Here is a 22,289-nt window from a genome sequence, read left to right as displayed (position 1 = left end):
GGTTTCAGTGCTGGAGGGTGCTAGTTCTCTTATCCATGTCAACCAAGGTAACAATTCACAAATAGAAGGTGATGTAACTAGAGCATGTTGTGCTCCACTGGTCCTGGCAGGTAGTATTGACTCTACCCTCCCACCATCTCCTAGCACAGGGAATATTGCAAAGTGAGCTTTTTTCCCAATAGGCCAGAGACTTTAGAGAACAGTGTTAACCACACAGCAACTCAAATAGAGAAGTATCGAAATTCACTGTTGGAGCAAAACTCATGCTTAACAGTTCCTACCCAACTGCCTAATATGCTTTCCTGTAAGACTTCATTTTCCCAACAGCTGTCTCTATCTGAGAGTTTTCAGTCCCATGCAGACAACAATGCAACTCTTTCTTTACCTGGAGCAACTGTTTCAATGTGCAACTGCTTGTGAATCAAATAGTTGCTAATGGGGAACCAGAGCTCTCCTAAAAGACAAACAGGCAAAGATCACTCAACATGATTATGGCATTTGGAGATACCATGACATTTCACTCCTGTTTGAATACATATTTTCTAAGACTGGGTAAGAAAAACTATTACAGCAATTCAAAGCTGACCTCTTGCTTAACATATTAAGCATTTCACCAGGGGAATCCTGCATCAAACCATCCACGTGGGAAACACTTAAGTCTATCTCTCTAGAAATACAACCAAATGGAAAGTTGTTTTCCATGGCTAATCTGTACATAAAAAGAGTAAAACTTGTTCTAAAGGCCTAGGCCCACTTGCTGCCAGCTTTCCGCAATCACAATATTTAACCAGAGACCAGGAGTATTTTCAAGAGCAAAACTGTCAAACACAGAATCTATTTGCAAATCTCTGGGGGATAGTATCAAAGAAGAAACTGCTGCATGGGTTTTGTGAGCTACGTGGTTGAAACTGAAACAACCTCCCAAAGGGTCAAGAAAAACTGCTTTGGTTAGGGAGCGATCACTGGCTGAGCCATTCTGTTCAAAGACAAGGCTATGGCTAGAGGGTAAACTTGGAGTGAGGAACCTCCGCCTCGGCCCAGCCAGAGTGAGCGAGCAAAAATGTGGCAGATGAGTATCAACACAGAAAAATGTTAAGGTTTAACATCTGTGGAAAGCAATCTAAACAGCCACATACAACACCACTGAATTTCGAAATGGCCTGTAAGTGCAGAAAAGAGATCTTGGAATTGACCATCCTCTGAAATCATCAGTTCAGTAACATACAAAAAAAGTAAACACAGACAGTCTTAGTCATCATGTAGAAGGGTACTGAGAACAAGATGGATAGCACCCTTCTGCCACAACAGGAAGCCTTGGTGCACCCATGTCTAGAGTACTGTGTGCCATTCTAGCCTTGTCGTTCCAAAAGAATGTAACAGAGTTAGAGGTACTGAAAAGGTCAGATAAAATGATGAAGGAGGTAGAGTGGGTGCTCCACAGGAGAAAGGAAAATACTTCTTTTCACAAACATTAGTGAACTTGGGACCATGCTGCCACAAGAGGTGGGGGAGACAAACAAACTGCAGACTGGACAAATTTGTAGCCAGAAGATCCATAGATGCATGCTATCAAGATTAGGATGTACCCTCCAACATCCCTACAATGACTGTGGGTACAAGATATTGTGAGGGAAATGGACCACCAAAAGCATCCGGGCTCACTTGGCCTCCCTAACCAGCACCTCTTGATGCCAGCATCAGGCAGAAGAAGGGCACGAAGGGCCACTGGCCTGGTGCAAGGCCATTTCTTTCACGCCAGCCAAAGTTACTACCCTGCAAACATACAGCAAGACACTCCTCCATCTACGCTCATTCAGCCAGACTGGGTCCTCTTCATTTTTTCTAAGCAAATTATTAAAACAAAGGCATATTTATATACTTCTTATCAATAAATATCACAATGTTTCTTAAAGGTTGTAAAAATCCTTTTACTCACTCAGCAGACAGAAATGCAAGCACTGCCTGATCTTCAGAGCTGATGAGTGCCCCCATTGCACCCACAAGACTCATTAGAGCAAGAGGTGTTCAACACCTGTAAAAATCACCTTCTAATGAATTTACCAAGGTCACGTTGAAAGCCAGGAAAAGAGTCAGGAATAAAGCTCTGTCCAGTGCTTTATCAACAAATTTAATTTTCAGGTGTCATCCATTTTTTTCCTGATATTATGGTCATTCAAGCTCATATTTCACAGATGGACACCTTTTGCTCCAGGCGTACACTATTTGATCTATTTTAGAAATCAAGCACAAGATCCTCAGATATGGCCAATCCACACACTTGCAATGCAGGGTAATTGTATGCAGAGGTCACTTCTGAGCTATTCGACACCACTGCCTACTGGAAACTACTTCTGTGGGTGCTATGCACCCAGAACTGCAAGTAGGGTTTATAGGGCACCTTCACCATTCCCTCTTCCCCCCAGCAACAGCTCTTTTTCCTCTGTGGAAAAAAAACAGGGAAGAAAAAGTGGTACAAGAACCCAGAGATCAATGCTGAAACCTTTGGATTCAGATGCTTTAGAGCTAGACGGTACCAGTGTTTGGCAGCAGTGGGACATTCTACCAGACAGAATTTGCACCCAGATCTAGATTATTTATCTAAAAGGGCACTCCGGCATATAAAAACAATTCAACGCTCTATTTTTACATATGACATAAAACTTCCTTGTTTGCCCCCTTACAGAAATACCAGGAGTCAGATCTTGTCCTGATTTACTAAGGTGAAATTGAGGTGCTATAAATGTGGCAAAATTTAGAAGGTCACTAGGATCCTTAACAAAACACCTGATCATAGAGGCCCATTTAGAAAAGAGAATTACAAGTTCTTTGGCCTCAAGATGCATGACAAAGCTTAACTGCAAAAGCAATGCAAAACAGGCTGAAGGGAGCTGGAAGACAGGTACAAATAATTGCCAATTTTTAAAAAGTATTTTGCAAAATGCATTTATGGTTCTTCACAATAACTTCAGTATCTCAGAAAAAAAAATCTGAAGGAAAATAGCAAGGTATCAGTGAACAGCACTGGATTATTCATCTCCTGGGTAGAAGCCGAAGTTTCTCCAAGATAATAGGTTATTATACTAGGACGAGGAGAAAGTCAACCTGAAAAACATCTCCTTCTTTTGAATATCCACAAGCAAATCCACCACAGTAACATTAGCAGAAAAAGAAGGGGTGGAAAGGATGTGCAGAGTTTACATTAAATTCTGCTTTTACGTGTTTCACAGCAATACAGGAACACAGGGGTTCATGTTTCAAACAGGACTCGAAACAAACAGTCCCCAACGGAGTCCTTATGAGCAACAGGAAAAACCAGCACCCAGAACACAGTGTTGACAGAAGTAATGTCAGCAACTGGTCCTTTCACCCTGACAGACACATGAAGAGACCCATATGTCCAAACTGGAAGTTTTCTAAAGGAGAAATCTAAAATACATCTGGATCATTCATATATAGAATACTTCAGGCTACAATCATTCTCAGCAAGAGATATTCCTTAATACTTGTCTACATCTGTCAGGTCATGCTGATACATACTGTAGTTTTATTTTTATTGATTTTAAATTTTAACGATGTCACAAGTTAATTCACAGGTCTTTAGAAGAGACCAACAGTAACTAAACTATTCCAACATCTTAATGAACCTACTTCACCAGAAACAAATACCACAAATACTATATTCATAACTAGTTTTTTATCATTTTAAGCTACATGCAACGTATGCTTTCCTCTACACCACCCCCCTTCCACTAGAGAGGCAAATAGCTTGTGTTTTCCCTTTATGTGAGCATCTTCTTATATCTTCCAAGCTTATAATCTTCTATTCCTATAAGCTCTTTTTTTCAGGTGACGATGGTGGTGCATGGCACTTGCCTTTGGAGACAATTCCACTCTAAATATCGATGCGTAGCTTAATTAGGGACTAGTAAAGGAAAAATTTAGAGTAAGGAGACTGGATTAACAAAACCAAACAGTGATGATGCAGAATGTGGACCCAAAAATGCATTTAAAAAATTCTACAGGTTTTAATGAGTAATAGTTGTGTGCTTTTTAAATCATTTTGTAGCTATGGCTTCCAGTCATGAAAATATATGCAATCTCATAAAATGTCTGATATTAGCATGCCTCTTCAAGTGCAAGTGAGTTGTCAATAAGACAATTAAGACAACATCAATAATACACACTGCATGTTATTATCTGCTATTTGAAATCTCAGCCTATCCAAAGATCTCTGGAAACAAAGGGTACATCTGACATTGGCAAAAACACTCTCCCACAAGTGAAATATGTAATTCTGAATGTATGCAATGGCACCGCTACCTGTAAGGGAAAAAATGAATTGCTTTTAAATACAGTATAAACAACTCCTGGTAATGTAAAACCTGGCTCTATAGAAGAAACAGCTACAACAGAAAATTAGCAATCCTGTGCTTAAATCAATCACCTCTATCACATGATCCAAGTCAATAAAAGTACTGAGTAAGTGCTATCATTGACCTTAATCAGCCAACAACTGGCACACAGGGATCAGAAATTCTAGTGAGGAAATCAGTTGTCCCTAGTAAATTTTAGGGTTTGGGGGAACCACGGATGTGCAATCTCTCACAATACCTTTCTGTCCAAAGTGCATAACATTTTTAACAGGAGGAAGAAAGGAAGAACTGAAGTTAAATAAGCAAACTTCCAACACACTTTTTCAGGTACAAAACTTAACAGGTGCACATGCGGTCCCATTTCACAGCTGAAGAATACTCTACTCTTGCTTTTTTTTTTTTTTCCTGTAACACAGGAACTGTAGCTAAGCATACAATGAAAACAGTCTTCAATGATTTTACTCAGTGGAAATAACCTATTTGGAAGTGAGGGTGATGAAAATCGTGCTGCACAATGATTAATTTAGGCTTTAATCCTGATGTCCCATTTCATCCGAAGTTGCCATTAAGCTCAAAAGGAGAAAGGACTACATAACTGGGACCTAACATTTTTATTTATCCACCTCATAAGCTGAACGTGATTTCAGATTGAACAGAATAGATTTCCCTGTAACTAATGGACCAGATATATTCATAAAATGTCCTTTTATTGATTTTACTTTCTTCTACCTATTGTTTGCATTTTCCTTTGAAAAACACATAACTGTCGTTATGCTGTACATGTCCTTTACAATTATTATATCATTCATAGTTTCTTAACAAAAAATACATGCTTTGCTACAGTGTGCTTTCTAATGAAGGACTCCCCACTAGCCTAACTGGAGTCTAAATTGTTAGAACATACTGTACATTTTGGGAGAAACAGAAGAAAATTAGACCCCTTTGGAATTGGTTGGTTTGGTTTTGAAATATGCGTCTTTAAAAATTTAGTAAGAGAAAGAAATGGCTAAAGGACAGACTTCATTTTAGACACTTTCTAAACAATAAGCCTATTTATATAACTGATCACATAACGAATTTCTAGGCTCTTTATGGAACGAAAAGCCTTTTGCACTGCAAAAGTCATACTACACGCAGCTTTCAAGTTTCAGAAAATAAACATTCAAAGGGATGTAGCAATAAAAATATATTAAGTATTTTTAACCTACACTGTTCTGAAATTTTACACGGTATCTAAAATAACCACAAAAATTTGACAAATATCTACTAAGTATAAGTATGTGAACAACTTTAAGTGTATTGTCATAGTTTACCGATTTTTTTTTCTACTCTTCCTTGATTTATATTTCAATATTTTGTTCCTAAGTTACAATTATGCAAAATATGATTTGTTTTGGATGACTATTTGGAATGTTTACAATTATTTAATACAATTTACTTAACTATTTTGAAACCAAATGATGTGTTGAATTAAAGAAGGTTCAACACTCAAATTGCCTTCATATGCTCATTTTTCAGCATACTGCACTGACAGCTGAGAGCACATTTTCATTTGTACAGTGTGCATGGTGCTCCACCAGGTTGCACTGATGAAATACGTGATTTTAGAATCTTTTCACAAAAGGACAACTTTCTTTCATGGAATCAACATTCAATTTATCTGTCATTATGGTAGCTACCAGATGAATGCAAGGTAGAGGTTAAAAATAAAAATGTAAAGCCATACTGTAATCTATAAAACATATACCAAACTTAAGCTATAGTTTATGAACTATGAGGCAATGATTCAGCTATCAAAAACATTTTCAAATAACCAAATAAGCTTGCATGCAGGAGCAGCCTTCAGAGATACTCGTATTGATGCAGAGCCAGCTTTTACCAAAACTGTGACTATCTCAAGTTTTTCAGCTCTTCACCACAACTAAGCCTAAGGACACAAGAAAGGATCAAGGTTTATAAAGTAGGAAGCACCCGGACATAAGTATCTTTGACAGAGTAAAGCTTCCAGCAGAATCTCAACCAGGTGCAGCCACTTTCATTAGCCAAGTCTGAGATTACTCCCATGCTGACTATCAAGTCCTATGAAAATATGATTTATCTGCATGCACCACAGCAGTATTCATCCACATGCTTTGCCACTGCTGGACATCATTCTCAGGATTTCAAAACTGTACACATAATTACCAAATTCTCCGAGAACTTACATACATAAATACCAAAATGTATTTTGTAGATTTTACTTTTTTTAACTTGACTGTGCTGTTTCATTTCCTGTTAAAAGGGAAATATTTCTTTCAGTCATACAGATGGGGCAAGGCAGAAGCCTGCGACTTCTGAGGCGTACTGGAGAGGAGCTGCGTTAGGACTTTCATCTCTTCCTTTTGGTTTCTACTCAAATCTATTACTTCTGGTTGTACAATCAGTAACAGTCAAAGCAAACTAGTATCTATTGCTCAGATTCAAAACGTAGTTACCAACTGGAACCCACTGCATATTTCCAACTCTTAAGACAGTTTTGGAAGCTCAGCTTTAACTGAACTCCTCAGGGTTTGGGTTTGGTTGTTTAAATAAAGGAAAAATTCAGATAAAGGGCTTAAATTGCCTATGTAAGGCAGCCATTCTTGGAAGACCTTAGCTCTCGATAGTGGAAACTGAGTCACAATCTCAGAAGCCACTTCCAGGATGGAACCTGCAAATGCAGTTTAGGAGATTTCAGTATCACTGAAGTCAAGGCTATCCCTTTGATACTCAAAGTCTAAAATAAGCCTCAGCCAAATACTGCCTTGTCATGAATAAGCCAAGTTAATACTTAATGAAATTTGCATTTCTCTGTGATGGAGCATTTACATTATGGCTATCATTGTGATAGCAGAGCATTTAGTCAATACGGCATCTCTGACTGCTACTGTGAAGAGTCAGGAACTGTTCTATCTGCAGATGACAACCTGAGGGACTCTACACAAATCCAGGCACAGCCAAGCCAGAACTGACAGCAGGGCTGCCTAAAAGAGCATTGGAGGGTATCCTAGGGCTTGCCTGATCACCTAAAATTCAGAGGCATTTTTCTAGTAGAGAGAAGAAGGTGCCAGGTTGTGCCACTAAAGAAAAAAGTATGTCAGTCTACCAGCCTTAGGCTTTTTGAGTAGGGAGAGTTTTCTCACGATATCACAGGAACGACTGGTGTTATATGCACAAGGAGCACGAATCAGTACACGGTCCGTGGGGTGAGAAAAGATGACAATTCTTCAGCTTGTTTCTGAAGATGAAATCTTGGTTCCCGTGAGCTCAGTGGTAAAAGTCCCCACAATTGAATGGAGCCAAGATTTCTTGTTAGACTATAAAGCCATAGGGAAAACAGAGGCAAGAATTTTACTTAATCACTCCTTATGCACTTCAATAAGGAGACAGTCTAGTCCTCCCTGTTATTATCAGGGTTCACTTAAGGACAGGGACAGGATTCTTCTCTGTTTTATTTCAAACCACCTTAGGCACATCTTTCTTTTCTTCGTTTCTTTTAATGGGAGAGCAGAAACCCTGAAATCTGGGGGCTTGCTCAGATTCTAGCTTCTCTTGGTGGGTCTGTCACACAGACAAAAACAGACTGCAATTTGCTGCATAACCTATGCTGTGCCCCAAGCTGCAGTAGCACTGCATGGTTTCATGTAAGTGACATGTCACAGTCAATAGCAAGTGTGTCAGCTCACTGACAGGCACACAACGTGCGACACCATCCTCCAACACCACTCTTTTCTGCAGCCTCCACCTCTCAGGGAGAGCATAAACAAGACTTGGTAGCAAGGAGCACAGAACAGGCATTTTATGGGTTTTGTCAGTGTTGTGATATGCAGCTGCTTTGGAAAAGTATTACTGCAACTGAGTGTCAAATGTCACTCATGTTTCCACTGTGACTGTTAACATGGTATAGTGCATAAAAACCAAACGTGCTAGTTAAACTGTGTAACTCCTGAGTAGTGCCCTCCATTAAATGTAATTGCATTATCTGACAAATAATCAATGTTCAGATGACACTCAAGAGTCCTAACTGCTAATCCTGGGCTAAAACTATCTGATATTTGCCTTCTTTCTGAAGTTTTATACTGTGCCTGTGCTTCCATATCAGCCCCAAAGGAGAAGCAGCATCACAAATAAGGTCCTGGCTTCCAATATGAATTTGCTAATAGTGCCATTAGAGAGATGAAGAACATAATCTCGTTTTGGACAAAAGAGGGCTCTTAGCCTTTGGTGGGCAGAATGACATGGCACCTTGTTTATATCATTACTTAGGATATTTAGCATGTTAATTTTTCATTCTGTTAGGCTTAATTCTTCAATATTTGGTATAGATCTCTTATTTTACCAGGAGTTCCAATGAGAAGGGAAAGTGCAGTGACTTTGATATCAAGGTCTGCAAAGAAAATTAAAATAGCAAATATTAGTTCAGAACAACCTCTGAGAGTGTAAGAGCTGTTTTATATAGCTGTGGACTGCTCTGATCTGAAGGCATAGAGGATAGCAGCATTCTCAAGGGATACAATAAAAGACTTTTCTCTCATTCCCTTCTCCACCTTCCTCTTCCTCACTTGGGTCTCCAAGTTGGACCTTCCATGATCTGCATTCCTGATGTTCCACCTCACCAACAGGAGAGCGAGCACTAGTACTCCAGCTCCTGCCTAAGTCCTGGCCACTCACTACACATATTTGCTGTCTTCATCACCTGTGTGTGGTGGTATAAAACTGCTTAGAAGTCCTCTGCCTTCCACTCTTCCTCTCCTGTAGCTGATAAGGGCCCAGCCAGGCTACCCTCGCAGGACCTGCTTCAGAGACCCAGCTTCGTTAGCTTCAGAGCCAAGAGTGGCCACCGGCAATGCGAATGGCCCTGTTGCTTTGGATGTCTGAAGTAGTTTTGCTATGGAAAGGAGATGGTGGAATGGCACCAGACAGGTCTTGATGGAAAGAACAAGAAAATGAGAAGAGCTTTACTGCTCTTCACAAAGCAGCAAGGTTCTGTGATGTGAGCTTAATTAATGTTTACATAAATGTTGTATTTGTTTATATTTAATACATCTTTTTCTAAATGTAATTCAAGACTAGGGCTATTCTAAAGTATGAAAAGCAAGTCTTCCTTTGAACCACATTTTTAAAGGAACTACTATTCCAGCCAACTTAAAAAACAATTATGAGACCACACATGACTTTTGAAATCATATGAATTATTGATGGGAAGAACAGAGATTTTTTTTTTTTTTTTTAAATGTAATACAGCTCATTGCAGGTTTTCAAAACACTGTAACACCTAACTCCTAAACTAACAGGATTGCAACCAGAATTTTCCACTGTTTTGGCTTTTCCCAACTTCAGAGGACCCAATTCAGCACAGACTTAAGTACATGCTTTAACATTTGACATCCAGTTTTAGCAAAACAACTAAGCACGTTTCAACACCACTGCTTCCACACTAATTCAGGATCAAACCCTACTACAGAAATGCTCAGTATAAGATCAACTGAAGCGGTATAGGTGGAGTCATAACACGTACACGTTATGCTGTAAGCTTTATGCAGTGAGCTTTCACAATGAACAGCTTTTATTGACATTCTTTACATGTATGTGAACATCATGTTTATAAAATCTGAAAGAGGGCTCATGAAACAAATGATAAAGAACCACAAACTATTCAGCTGAGGAAACATACGATCCTCCCCCCAAACACTACAGAATTCCTAAAAGCTACAGAAACTTTTAACATACAACCTTCCTTAGAAAATTTAAACATGTAAGCCACAGAAATGAAAGTATTGAACCTAATAAAAAGATGAGACCATTTTATTCTTGTCATATCAATCTCTCAGATAGGCATATTTATTCCTTCTATAGGTACCTTCATATCATGCAATTATAAGACAGACATGCAAGCATCCTATAAAATACTGGAGTATTCTTCAGTAATTATTGTTTACATTCTCCTTGGGCACTTGCCAAACTCTGCATACACCTGCTTATAGAAGGATGGGGCACCTGGGCCCAGACAATAGGTGTTTCAGTATGGACTTCAATCAGAGAGCAGCAAGCCCTAATAGAATAATAGGTACCTGGGTTACCTAATCGAAGTGTTTAAGTGTTGGCAATATCGTTGATAATAAACTAATAAGTTACAAGAGCCTTCTTCACCTAGATGTCCAGCAATGATTGGGCTAAATAAAGGCTGAATATTGTTTAGAATTAATGTTGTTCACATTTAAATACAAATTATCTTAGTAGGGTTTTGCATATTGATTGTGCACTGCTGTTAAGTCCTCTTATTTCTATAGAAATAAATGATTCCTACTCAACTTATAAAAGCTGTCCTAGTACTAAATAATGATCTCAACAGGGGGCAAATCCTAAATGGAAGTAACTGGAGGGGACTAAATTCTACACTCTGCAAGTAGGCGGCCGAGAAACACCTAGGACCCAGAACAAGGTACAAATGGCTTCCAAGCCTAGCAGAATATTCACTCTAATGAGGATAACTTCCATTTTACACAGATGATGCTTTCTGAACAAATCTGTACAAAAACACACACACATGCATCCTAACAGAGGATGGAAAGAGTTCAAGAGGCTTCCCCCCGCCCTTTATTTTTTAACCAATTTCCTATTTCAAGTAAGAAGAGATTATGAAAGGAGGAAAAGTTGTCTTCAAATCTAGCTTGAAAAGGCATCTGCAACACTCCTCCTCGCTTTATCTGCCAGCTCTGTTTCTCCTGACAACGTGTCTCCCTAGCACTGTGGCAACCCACAGAGAGACCCTGAGAAAATTTTTTGTAGTCAGACTTCTGCTCTGGTACATATACAAGTAGCTAGAAGCGTGCTGAAAGCCAATGCTTCTCCTTTAACTTATCTTTGGTTTGCTCTATTTTGTTCAGTTCCACCACCAGCATCACAGAGAAAGGTAGAGATATTATTGGCACATATTTGTTTGTAAAAAAAAACAAACAAAAAGTAACAGGGTATTCAAGGGTATCTTCATTAACAAATCAGAAACTATAAAACTGTACCATGATTTTTTTTTTAAAAATAAAACATTTGCTCCAGGATAAATATAATTAAATCAAGAATAAAAGTACAATTAGTAAAAGATATATGACGTGTCATAACAACAAGTAACAATAAAAACCGTCTGAGGACTTATTTGTGAATCTGTATTTGCAAAGGAGCAACATAAAAAAAGAGGGTCTTTCACTCTGATAGGTAATATTTTATTTGACTCAAATATATGAAACACGTCTTCAAAAGTCCAATCTCCCAACAGAAAATCTTGTCAAAGCAAAGCATGCCCCCAAAAAATAGTCTCTGTCTGATTAAAAACATCAATATCTTCTGAAAAAGGTACATGAACAAATATCATGCAGTTGAAGAATATGGACTAGCCAGACTGTTTTTACAGAGGCATCAAATCTACTTTAGATGTTCATACCAGCTACAGAGCAGAGGAATGAAAACTGTGTTACATTACATACTATACATGTGTAAACAGTTTTCAAATCCAACTGTTTTTATTAAAAATGTAAATCATAAATTGCAATACATTTCCCAACATCGCAGAAAAATTCTGCATGATAATTCGTTTCTTTCCACGACAAAAGTTATCTCATCAAATGCAAGTTACGTCTAACTTAATGGTGGACGTGAATTCACTGCAAAAGCTACATTCGGTAAGTAAAAGGTTAATAGCGTGAAGTCAATGAGTTAGTATCCTGATGTGTGAAGTAGCCAATCAACAGTTGGTGTTTGAAACAGGCTGGGATATCATATTTATAAAGCAGGTGGTTTTTTTCCTTGTGTGATGATGACTTCAACTAGAAGCAAGCTAAAATTGACTCAGCCAGCTCACACCTGAAAACAAGATACTGAATCATTGACAACTATGGACCTGGTCATTACAACATTCATTAAGGTCTTCAATTAGTGAACTCAGTGGTGAATGTGGATCATAAAAGCACTGAAAAAGTATTTGCAAGCTTGGGCCCTGTGAAATTCATGATTCTCTGAGAGAAAGGCTTGCACTTTTCAAAGGGTACCCAAGGGTCCCCATTTCTCAATTATATGATAGGTTCATAGTGGCAACTGAGGGACACTGAATGAAGGTAGAAAGCCAGGCAGTGTGAGAAAAAGAAAGGGAGGGAAGCTCTAGGTGCTTGTCCAGTACCCCTCTGTTCATTAGTGGCAGAAGATCCCTGGAGAGGTGCAATGGCTCCTCAGACTGCCTGAGTCTGTATATCGGTTAAGGAGCTGTCAATAGCCACAACTTTAGGCCGGCCCCAGAATAACTCTTTGCCACTTATACTGTAAAGCAAAATAAATTCAAATCCAAACTAACTCAACACTCATCACAAACACCTTTTTAAAAAGAATTTAAGAGTTTTCATGCAAAGGGTAACTGTCAGCCAATATTTTACTCCTAGGATTTTGCTATGGTTAACCTACCAAGGATCTGATTTTATACCTTCTTCACGTGTAAAATTTCTATGGGTGCCAGCAGCAGTAAAGGTATATAAGGGTTGCAGGCATATCCCTAAATCCACCTCAGCTGTAGAAGAAATCTCACAGCATTGCTAGATCACAGGTCAATTCAGACCAGTTCTAAATGATTAAGACTGTTTAACCCAACTATAACAGCTATATACATACAGGTTAAGGGTCTGACCTCAAACCTTTGAGAGTCAACTACAAGGTGCTCATGATTTCCATGGACTTTGAACCAACTGCTAAGAAATATTCAGGTTAGCATTTTTTGTACTATATGACAGAGGGTATTAGTAGTATCTTGTCTATACCCTGCAAGTATATATAAAAAATATAGTATAATTTTAAGATCAAATCACAGAAACACCATTGATGTAGTTTAGGTCTTGTAAAAATCTAAGTTGCACAAAAATTGAAGACCAATAAAAATGTTTCCATGATTCTTTTTTTAATCCCATTGAAAACAATTTTTCGTTGTAAACATTTTTGCTAGCCAAGCACTGCAGCATTGTGCAACTGCATGACAGCCAAAGAGAAACTGATGAAAAGCTGACTAGATTGATTTCATTTTTCCAACCGGAGTGAAATACGTAAAAGGAAATAACAAAATGGTGAAGTTATTTTTATATATATAAAAATGTTCACATTTAATAAACTCACATGGAAACTGCACAGCCAATGGTAACTGCTTTTAAAATATATTTACAGATCCCTTCAGTTCTGCACAGAATCAAAAGGCGACAGTGGGTTCCTGCAGCACCATTCCCCTTCCTCAGGGACTGCAGAAACACTCTCTCTGTTGGAGGAGTCAGATCTGAGTCTGCCCAAACTCTGTATCACCCATTCCCTCTCCACCCTGTGACCTCCCAGGTTTCTGTGTAGATGTCTGGCAGGGGGTTACTACTGGAACTCAGAGCTATATTTATTCCCTTGGCTCCCATCCATCACTGTTGCAGAGCAGCCAGAAGGGGAACCAACCAATACAGCATGGGATCTGCCAGACTTGTGCTGCCAGAGAAGTTAAGAATGAAAGACAGAGGAAACAGAAGCTATCAAAATTAGTATTATTATCTCTAAGGAAAGAAGGGTTTCCTCCCCTTGCGGATTCCCCCTCTACAGGTTAAGACAGTTTTTGCCTCCTTTTTACAAAATCCCGACAGAGAAACCTGCCAGTTCCACAGGTCTTTTACATTTACATGAGTTTCTTCGTGAGGGAAGGAGCACTAACAGCACAGTATCCCTTGCATTTCTAAGGCATTTACGTAGCATTTCTCTCCGCCTCACAGTACTACCAGATAGAGTACCATTCGTAAGCTCTGCATTGTATGCAGGTCCAAGGCACTTGCAGGAGAAGGGTCTAACCCTGCACCCGTTGCACCTTCTACAGCTAGACCACTCGATGCTCAGGGGGATGTAGGAATCAGTTAATCAGTTCTGTTCAAGCACATAATCCACTGAACAAAATAATGGCAACACAACTCCATTTTGAGATGAAAATTCTTTGGATTATCAAGATGTACCCCATCACCAACTGATTTTTATAATCATTGGATTGTGAACTTTACAAGAAAGGTAGAGAGCTGAGTAAAGAACAGTTTTCCCATATCACAAATACTTTGAAGATTTCAGAATTTCCTCTTGTTCCCCACTGCAACTAACCTGATACCTTTTGCAACTTTTCAAAAGGAAGAGCCAGAAAGACAACATTAAGAACATGAATGCTCTCACCACACCATACTCAGGTGTGCAGGGTGCAGGACTCTGCAACACAATCAAGTTGGACCCAGTCTCTCACATTGCATTTGAGTGCCCAAGCCAAGAGTCGGTCCTCTTCTGACCCACTGAATAATTAAATTATTATTGAAATTGGAATAGCCTGAAGCAGGAACTTAAAAAGACTCACCCTGGAAGAGCCAAAGTGTGGTTATTAGAGCACTCACCTGGGATGTAAGAAACTTGATTTGAAGAAGCTGATTCAAATCAGATACGAGCAGAACGATCTGAATCCAGCTCTCCAGTGACCCAGGTGCATTTCATAACCACCAGTCCATAATGAAGTGCAGAGATGCAACTCTTTCATTTTGATCAGAAATTCAATGTAGAGCTGAGAAATCCTTCAAAGATGCAGCATGTTGATGCAAACTAATGAACTGGCATTTTCAACTGCAATAAGAGAATTGCAGCTAGTTCTGGCCAGAAACTATACTTCTATATTTGGAAGGCACCTAGCATGCCAAAGACACTACCAAAACAAGCAAGAGATTGAAATTCTAATCCAGAAGTGGTTGTGGATTTCCTACTGCTCATTTACCTAATACAATGTCCATTTATCGCAAACACATGCATATAGCTTTGTGTATTCAGGTAGAAGAAAGATGCTTGAACATTTGTTCTTTAAAACAATCAAGAATATTTTAAAATATCTGAGCTATTTTAGAAGGAATTTTATGGTGAAATCCAAAGAAGGGAGTAGTTAGAGCAGGAGAGTTTTGTTAGCTGGTATTATGGTACTAATAAAGATGCTGGTTTATCCTCTACTAGTTATTTTATTAGCCCTAAGGGGAACTACACTCCTATAGCAATATCTCAATGAATCAATGAAAAACAGATACCTTAAAAAGGTAATAAATAGTCATTTTATGATACATTTCAGTTTTGGGTAGCCTATAACCTTTGCATTTTTCAAACTCAAAAGGTTGGATTTCTTTTTGTGCTTGAAATAATGAAACAAGAAAAAGTTTAATTGAGATCTCTTATTTGAGAACATCAGGCTTTGCACTGAGTTTGCAAACAGCGGAGTTACACGACGTATTTATAGTGAAACTATGAATCACGTGAGACTCACCTGGTATGGAAGGGTAGGTTTTACCTACTGACTCAGTCCTACCCCAACTGAAACAAGAGGAGCAGAATTGGACCCTAGAAATCACATCAAAATCAACCAAAATTTTGCTAGCCTTCATGCACTTTCCTCTGAGAGACCCATCATTTTCCTCAGAAATGTGGGATATATTCCAACAAAACAAAAGTTCAATGAAAAGCTACTTCTAGCAGTAGTTTCAAAACTAGTGCTGTTTTCCAACATTGAGTCAACCCCTGACATTCAAAAAACTTCGCATGGACTGAAACCCATGAAAACATTCATGCAAACCCTTGAGAAATAAAAAAAGAGTTTGTCTATATGCGGGTTTTTTTCAGAGCTGTTCCAGCACTGATATGGTTGAACCAGCACAAACACCTACCAAAAATCCTTGGCCACTAGAGTAGAAGGCAGTTTCTGCTTCTCCTGTCAATTATAAACTAATGGCAGAGAAGGCAAGATTTCTCCCTAATTCACTAGACTGACACTTCACTGTCACATCACTCCCTCAAGAAAAACTGGTATCAAAACCAAAATGTTGCACTGCCCTATGTTGCAATATTTCTATGGACCCCTGAAGAAAAAACACATGTAGATCTAGAGAGCCAATGTTAACAAACACACGTGAAAATAAAATGTAACCCATCCATATGGAGCTATCAAAAGAAATATTAGGAAATGAACATCCAGCCCACCATGTTAGCCTTTGTTAATAGAAACCTGACTTTACACCTCCTTGCTTTCTTCACCATAGCTCTCACATGCTCTTTCTCAAGAAACAAACCTAGGCTTCCCTTGAACTCATTTATCCTTTCCTTGCTGGTAATTTATTCCATATGTTTATTATCCTTTGCGTGAAGTAATTCTGCCTGAGTTTCCTATTTACCCACGCTTTTCTAAATTTTAGATTGAAGGGACCTACCTATATCTATATCTACCTACCACTGATATTCCAATGACAAGATTGATGGTAACAACGTCTGCACAAAACTACGGAGACCAACTTATGAGAGTGAAATAAAACAACGTTAATACAATATGCTATCATTTAGAAAAATAAATGGAAGGCCAGCCTGGCAACCTAGCACAGTGCTATCACACAGGTTACCAGGGCTAATTCCCAGATCAGCAGGGGCCAGGACTATGGAGGAAGCAATACACATAGCCCTGTTGTGACCAAGTAGACTGTGGTACTTGATAGCAACCCCTTTGTAGCATTGATGAGCTCAACAGAGCTCCCATCCTCCTCACAAAGAACCACAGTGACTGCAGCAGAATCCAAAAAGGCATAAAAAAGGAGGAAAAGTTTGTAACAGCACTTATCACAGTTAAAAAACCAGACAACATAAAAGAAACTATACCGAAATTCACATTAAGGCTGAAACAAGCTTATTATAAGAGGAATCAGGACTGCCATTTATGCCTTTGCACCATGACACCCTGACCCATTTGAGGTTGAAGGCAAGGAAGGCTCCCCAGGGCATCCCTGGCTGCCCTGAGGCAGAGCAGGGGCTGCAGGCAGTCCCCCTGCAGCCAACCTCCCCTGAAGCCCTATGCAGGCCATGGGGGTGAAAGTCAGCTCATACTCTCCTTTTTCTCCTCCTCTCTTGCTTCTCCTGTTCACAAAACCGAGACAGGGTCAAATTTTCCCAAGTAGCCTTTCCTTGGCACTGTCAGTAGCCCACCTGGGATAACCCCTGCCTGATCTTCACTGACTTTCACCTTCCCGGCAAGTGCTCGCTCGTACTGGAAGTCCGAGATCCCTACAGCTGGTCAGTTTAACACTCGTATCAAAAACGATCAGCTGGTTTGAAGAAGCTAGCTCTATTGCTTGCCCCATGCTATGGGAGTGCTATCAAAGCCATCATTGTTATTTTCAGGCACTGCTACTTGCAGAACTCCCTGTTAATGTCCTACCATGATACGCAGCGCTGCTTTTTTCATAACATGACAAATAGTTGTAAGAAATTACCTAATTTTGCTTTTGGTTATATGAGTCTCAAATAGTGCAATGCACAATGGAGAAAAGATCAGATACTGAGGCTGCTGTGGCTATTTTAGTTCTGTTTCCTTCATCTGTGTTTAAAAGACAGTCAGATTATAACAAAATTGTTTGTCTTTAATATAGTTCAACTTGACCTGATGAACCCATCTCTTTAGAAAACAATCTCACATGGAGTATTTAGATTAAGACCTCTAAAAAACAGCGACTTCAAAATACTTTCAAGGCCCCATCTTACAATTTTTTAAAAACACACACAACTAGGCTAATTATAATTACTCCTCTATAATTCTTTTGCTTTTTTGATGCATCTGGTTATGTAGTAAGATGCACCTGAAAATTAGAGCAAATTTAAATATAAGGGAAAGGTGCCAAATTCAGAATACTGGAAGAATCTTCCCTCCGGGAGCATGTTTTGTCACAGCATTGGTGCAGTTGGGCAGAGGCAACCCAAATCCCCCCTTCCTACCCTATTCCCGTGCCTCTTTCCTGATCTGGATCTCTGCTACCTCTGAAAAGATGCTTCACATCTCTCACTCAGCGCTTGGCTTCATTGCTTAACCTGCCAATAGGAGTGAAAATGTCACAGCAGTTATTGTGATCCACTCAGATTTAGACAGACACTACTCAGTTATTTCACATTAAGCAACAAACATCCATCAGATCATTACAAATTTTCACTTGTTTCTATCTAAGGTCATATTCTGATCAGTGACTTGGTCATAAAAAGTTCATACTCTGTATTCGGCCACACAACTGGAAGCTAGAACTGCACGCCCGTACAATAACCCTAAGATCATCCAATTAAGCATCTCAGAATTATTTTACTTTTACATATTTTCTTTCAGTAGCTCATCCTTTTTTCCTCTTCTGTGAACATCTGTGCCCGGAGTGTCTTCACTAGAGAAATTTGGATTTCCATCTACAGTTGCCAGAAATAAGTTTATTCATGTTTCTATAAAAGAAAGAATATGTATTCTATTTTTTCACTTATGTTCTCCTTCCCTGAATCCAAGTTGCTTGCACCTCTGAAACAGACACACAAAATGCCTCAAAAAAGATGGGGTAAAGAATAAGGCAAAAAATGCAAGGTATGAATGAGAAGACAGAAAAATGGCTTTTCAAGATCTTACTGCTTTTAGTATTTTGAAGAGCCGATATACATCTATTCAGGTATCTGAGAGAAATTCAGATTAAAATTTAAATTTACTTACAAATTCTATTAAAAGACACTAAATCAGAAGGCACTAAAAAGCTTCAATTGTCCTCATTCAAACCAGAAAAATAAATCTATTTATGGCTTTCTTTTCCATTTTTTATAAAGTTCGTATAAATCCATGCACTTTTTTAATGCCCCCCCCCTTTTTTTTTAGTTAAGGCACTCTAAAAACACCTGTGCAATTCAAAGTCAACTTTAAGCAAAAATCAACATTTGGAAAAATTACTTCTGCTGATTTTCCTGCACTTGATGAAACTTGCGCTTCCCAGAGAATAAGCACAGCCCATTTTAATGGACTAGTGGATTTTCTGTGTCTGTTCTAATGCAAATCTCTTTGGTCACCTAAGGCTCCCATGGTGGGTAAACAACGTAATGTGTCAGCTTTCTGTACTGAAGATCACAATTTCTGATCTCAGCACTGTCTTCGTTGCTGCAAGCAAAACAGTGGTACTGATGTTGCAACTTCCAGGCTACTCTTTTCTGATAATGAATGGGTTGGGTTATTGGCCTCTAGCATGGACAAAAATATGACCATCAGCCTCTTCATTATATAAAAGTCTACAGTGAAGACAGTGCCAGACAACTTGCTGAGTATTAGAGCTCAAATATGTTCTGAAGTCGAAAAGCCCGTAGAACAATTCCTTTTTCTTCTTTATAATTGATAAAGTCATAGTCAATTTATAAAGTGTTTTAATACAGTATTTCCATCATAGCAACTTGTATCTTCAGCAACTCATTTGCAAAACACAGCTTTAGCATGCAAATATTTTAGATTCTATTACATTTGCAGGGAATGTGAGACTAACCTTTCTTACATCTGCAGTTGTTAATTGTCATCATTTGAACAACAAATGAAAGCAAAGTTTAAGCCACTGGCACTTCAAAAAAAAAAAAAAAAAGCATATTAAATCTCATTTACCTGCAGTGAAAGAAATTCAAAGTCACAAGCAAAATGTGAAGACAGAGCAGATATGAGAACGTGCACCCAATCGCAGGGTTTAGCAACTGTACCAAGACTCTCTTCTAGTGCATGTTCTGAAACAGCAATCGATTCTCTAAGCACTTGATACCAAACTGGAGACATTTTCTTTCTACAACATTCTGAAAACTTTAAACAACTCATTTACGATTCTCTTCTTCAGAAGATTAACAGCACATCCACTAGAAGATGAATTAAAAATAAAATTTTAAAAAAAAAGGATAGCAGAAAAGGGAAAACAGAACAGACTAGGACAAACATCTCAAGCTATTTACAAATATTTTTATAATGACTAGAAATCATAGAGCCCTCTTTAGCTAACTTTAAAAAAAATAGTAATAACAAAAAAAAAAAAAAAAAAAAAAAAAAAAAAACGAACAAGTCAAAAAAATATATCAGCTGTTGACCGAACACAGGGCCCGATTTTCAAAGCTGCTGAGCACCCACAACTCCATCTGAAGTCAGTGGAAGTGATTAGTGTTCAGCAGCTCTGCAAATCAGGCCCAAACTGTACAGGGGTCTACTAGCAGCCTAGTAGAAGTGGTGTTTAGGGAAGGGGTTTTGTTGCAGAAACGAGGAGGTTCAAAGTAATCTGTCAAAGAAGTCCTGCTACATTCATGAGTCATAAAGCTAGCTGGCTCTCATCTATGGGAAAAAAGTTAATTCATAGGGCTCATAGGGCTTGCATTTGTCAAGGAGCAGGACGTCAATGCTATCATTATCAGGCAAATCAGCCAGGCGTTTAATGGTAGAATCAGGAGACATTTGCTCTCCACTATCAGAATGACATCATAACTAAAGCAGCCTTCAGCGAGGGGGGAAAGCCTGGGCAAGGCTTGGGCGGCACGCAGACTTTGCACTTCTGCTCAGCTCGCCCCACCGATCACTGCTCCCCTTCCCCAGGAGGCCACCCTTTCAGCTGCCTTCGCTCCACAACTTTGTCCTCACAGCATCTGAAACAACAGCATCTGATTTTACAAAGTAGTTCTAAACCTGTCCGATCCAAAACTGCACTATTGTAAACCAGCCACTCGGTTAGGAGGGGATGGGGTTCATATATAATCTACAAATTCATGCTAAAAATTTCTGGTATTTTTAATTACTTCAGTCATCTTCATCCTCCGCCAAATGGGGCGGACACACATATTAAAAACCTAGTTGCCTCTACGATTTAAGAAGTAACAGCTTAGTTAACTAAGTAGATTTTTAAGCGTACACAAACACATACACACACTCTTTGAATATTCTGAAGTATTTAGTGATAAACTATTCAATGATCAGAAACATAACAGCAATGCACATTTCCCTTCCACAGTAGCTGTAATTATACAACTCAAACAGCACAAATTATAAACTGTTAACCTATTTTCTTTAAAAATATCACTACAGGTACACAGGCACGGTACAAAAGCCTCACCTTGTATAAGAACTGTGAGGGAAAAAGTTATGAAAGCAGACAGAAAACCTAAAATCCCTGAGGCTACGAAAAAATCCCGCTATTGAGAAATAACCCAAGAGACCACATAGGGAATGTACAGCTTTCAGAAGCACTTCTCATCTTATTTGCACTTAACCTATTGATGTACTTATGCAGGTCACTTACTTTTCGGATATGTTTGAACCCTTTATAATCATGCAGATCGCCGCGGTTTTCACTTGGGCTTTTGGTTTTTTTGGTTTTGTTTGGTTTTTTGCAAACAAGTTTCATTTAAAAAAGATCCAATTATGTAAATCTGCTCCCGGATAGGTAGTGAATATTCAATATGACGGTGATACTGTAATAGTTCAATGCAACGCACTGTACTGGACAGATTTATGAAGCAACGTCACTACTACGCTCTGGTCCTCGCTGAAGCATCTTGAAGTTAATTAAAGCTGCAATGTCCACTTTTCCAGCCACCCTCCTCATTCAGGTTTACTATTTCAACATGAAACCAGCAAGGGGGCCTCCCCCCTCTCGCCGTACATTTAAGCAGCCTTCCACAGTCAATGAACAATGAACAAAGATTTGAGTGATAGGAAGGGGGGGAGAGAAAAAAAAATCTCCACAGGAATAATCAAATCCGGTTTAAACAAGTAAAAATATAGTTTCTAATATTAAACTAGAAAAGAAAACATTCTTCTCCAAGTGAACGTGCAGAGGCGCTTAGCCAACCCCTTCAGAAAGGGTCTAAAAGCAGCCAGTCCTTTTTATTTCGAGCAGTGAATGAGCCCAAACAAGGCTTCTAAACTTAATTATGACACTTAAAATAGTCTTTTTCCACATAAGCGGGGAGGCTCGCCGCTGCTATCTGTATCAACCGGTCAAATCAGCTCAGCAAACACGGCCCCTGTTGGATTTATTTTAAACT

This window comes from Haliaeetus leucocephalus, unplaced genomic scaffold (assembly GCF_000737465.1).
Source record: "Haliaeetus leucocephalus isolate CR32 unplaced genomic scaffold, Haliaeetus_leucocephalus-4.0 Scaffold92, whole genome shotgun sequence".
Classification (NCBI taxonomy): Eukaryota; Metazoa; Chordata; class Aves; order Accipitriformes; family Accipitridae; genus Haliaeetus; species Haliaeetus leucocephalus.
Note: the sequence above shows the minus strand (reverse complement) of the source record.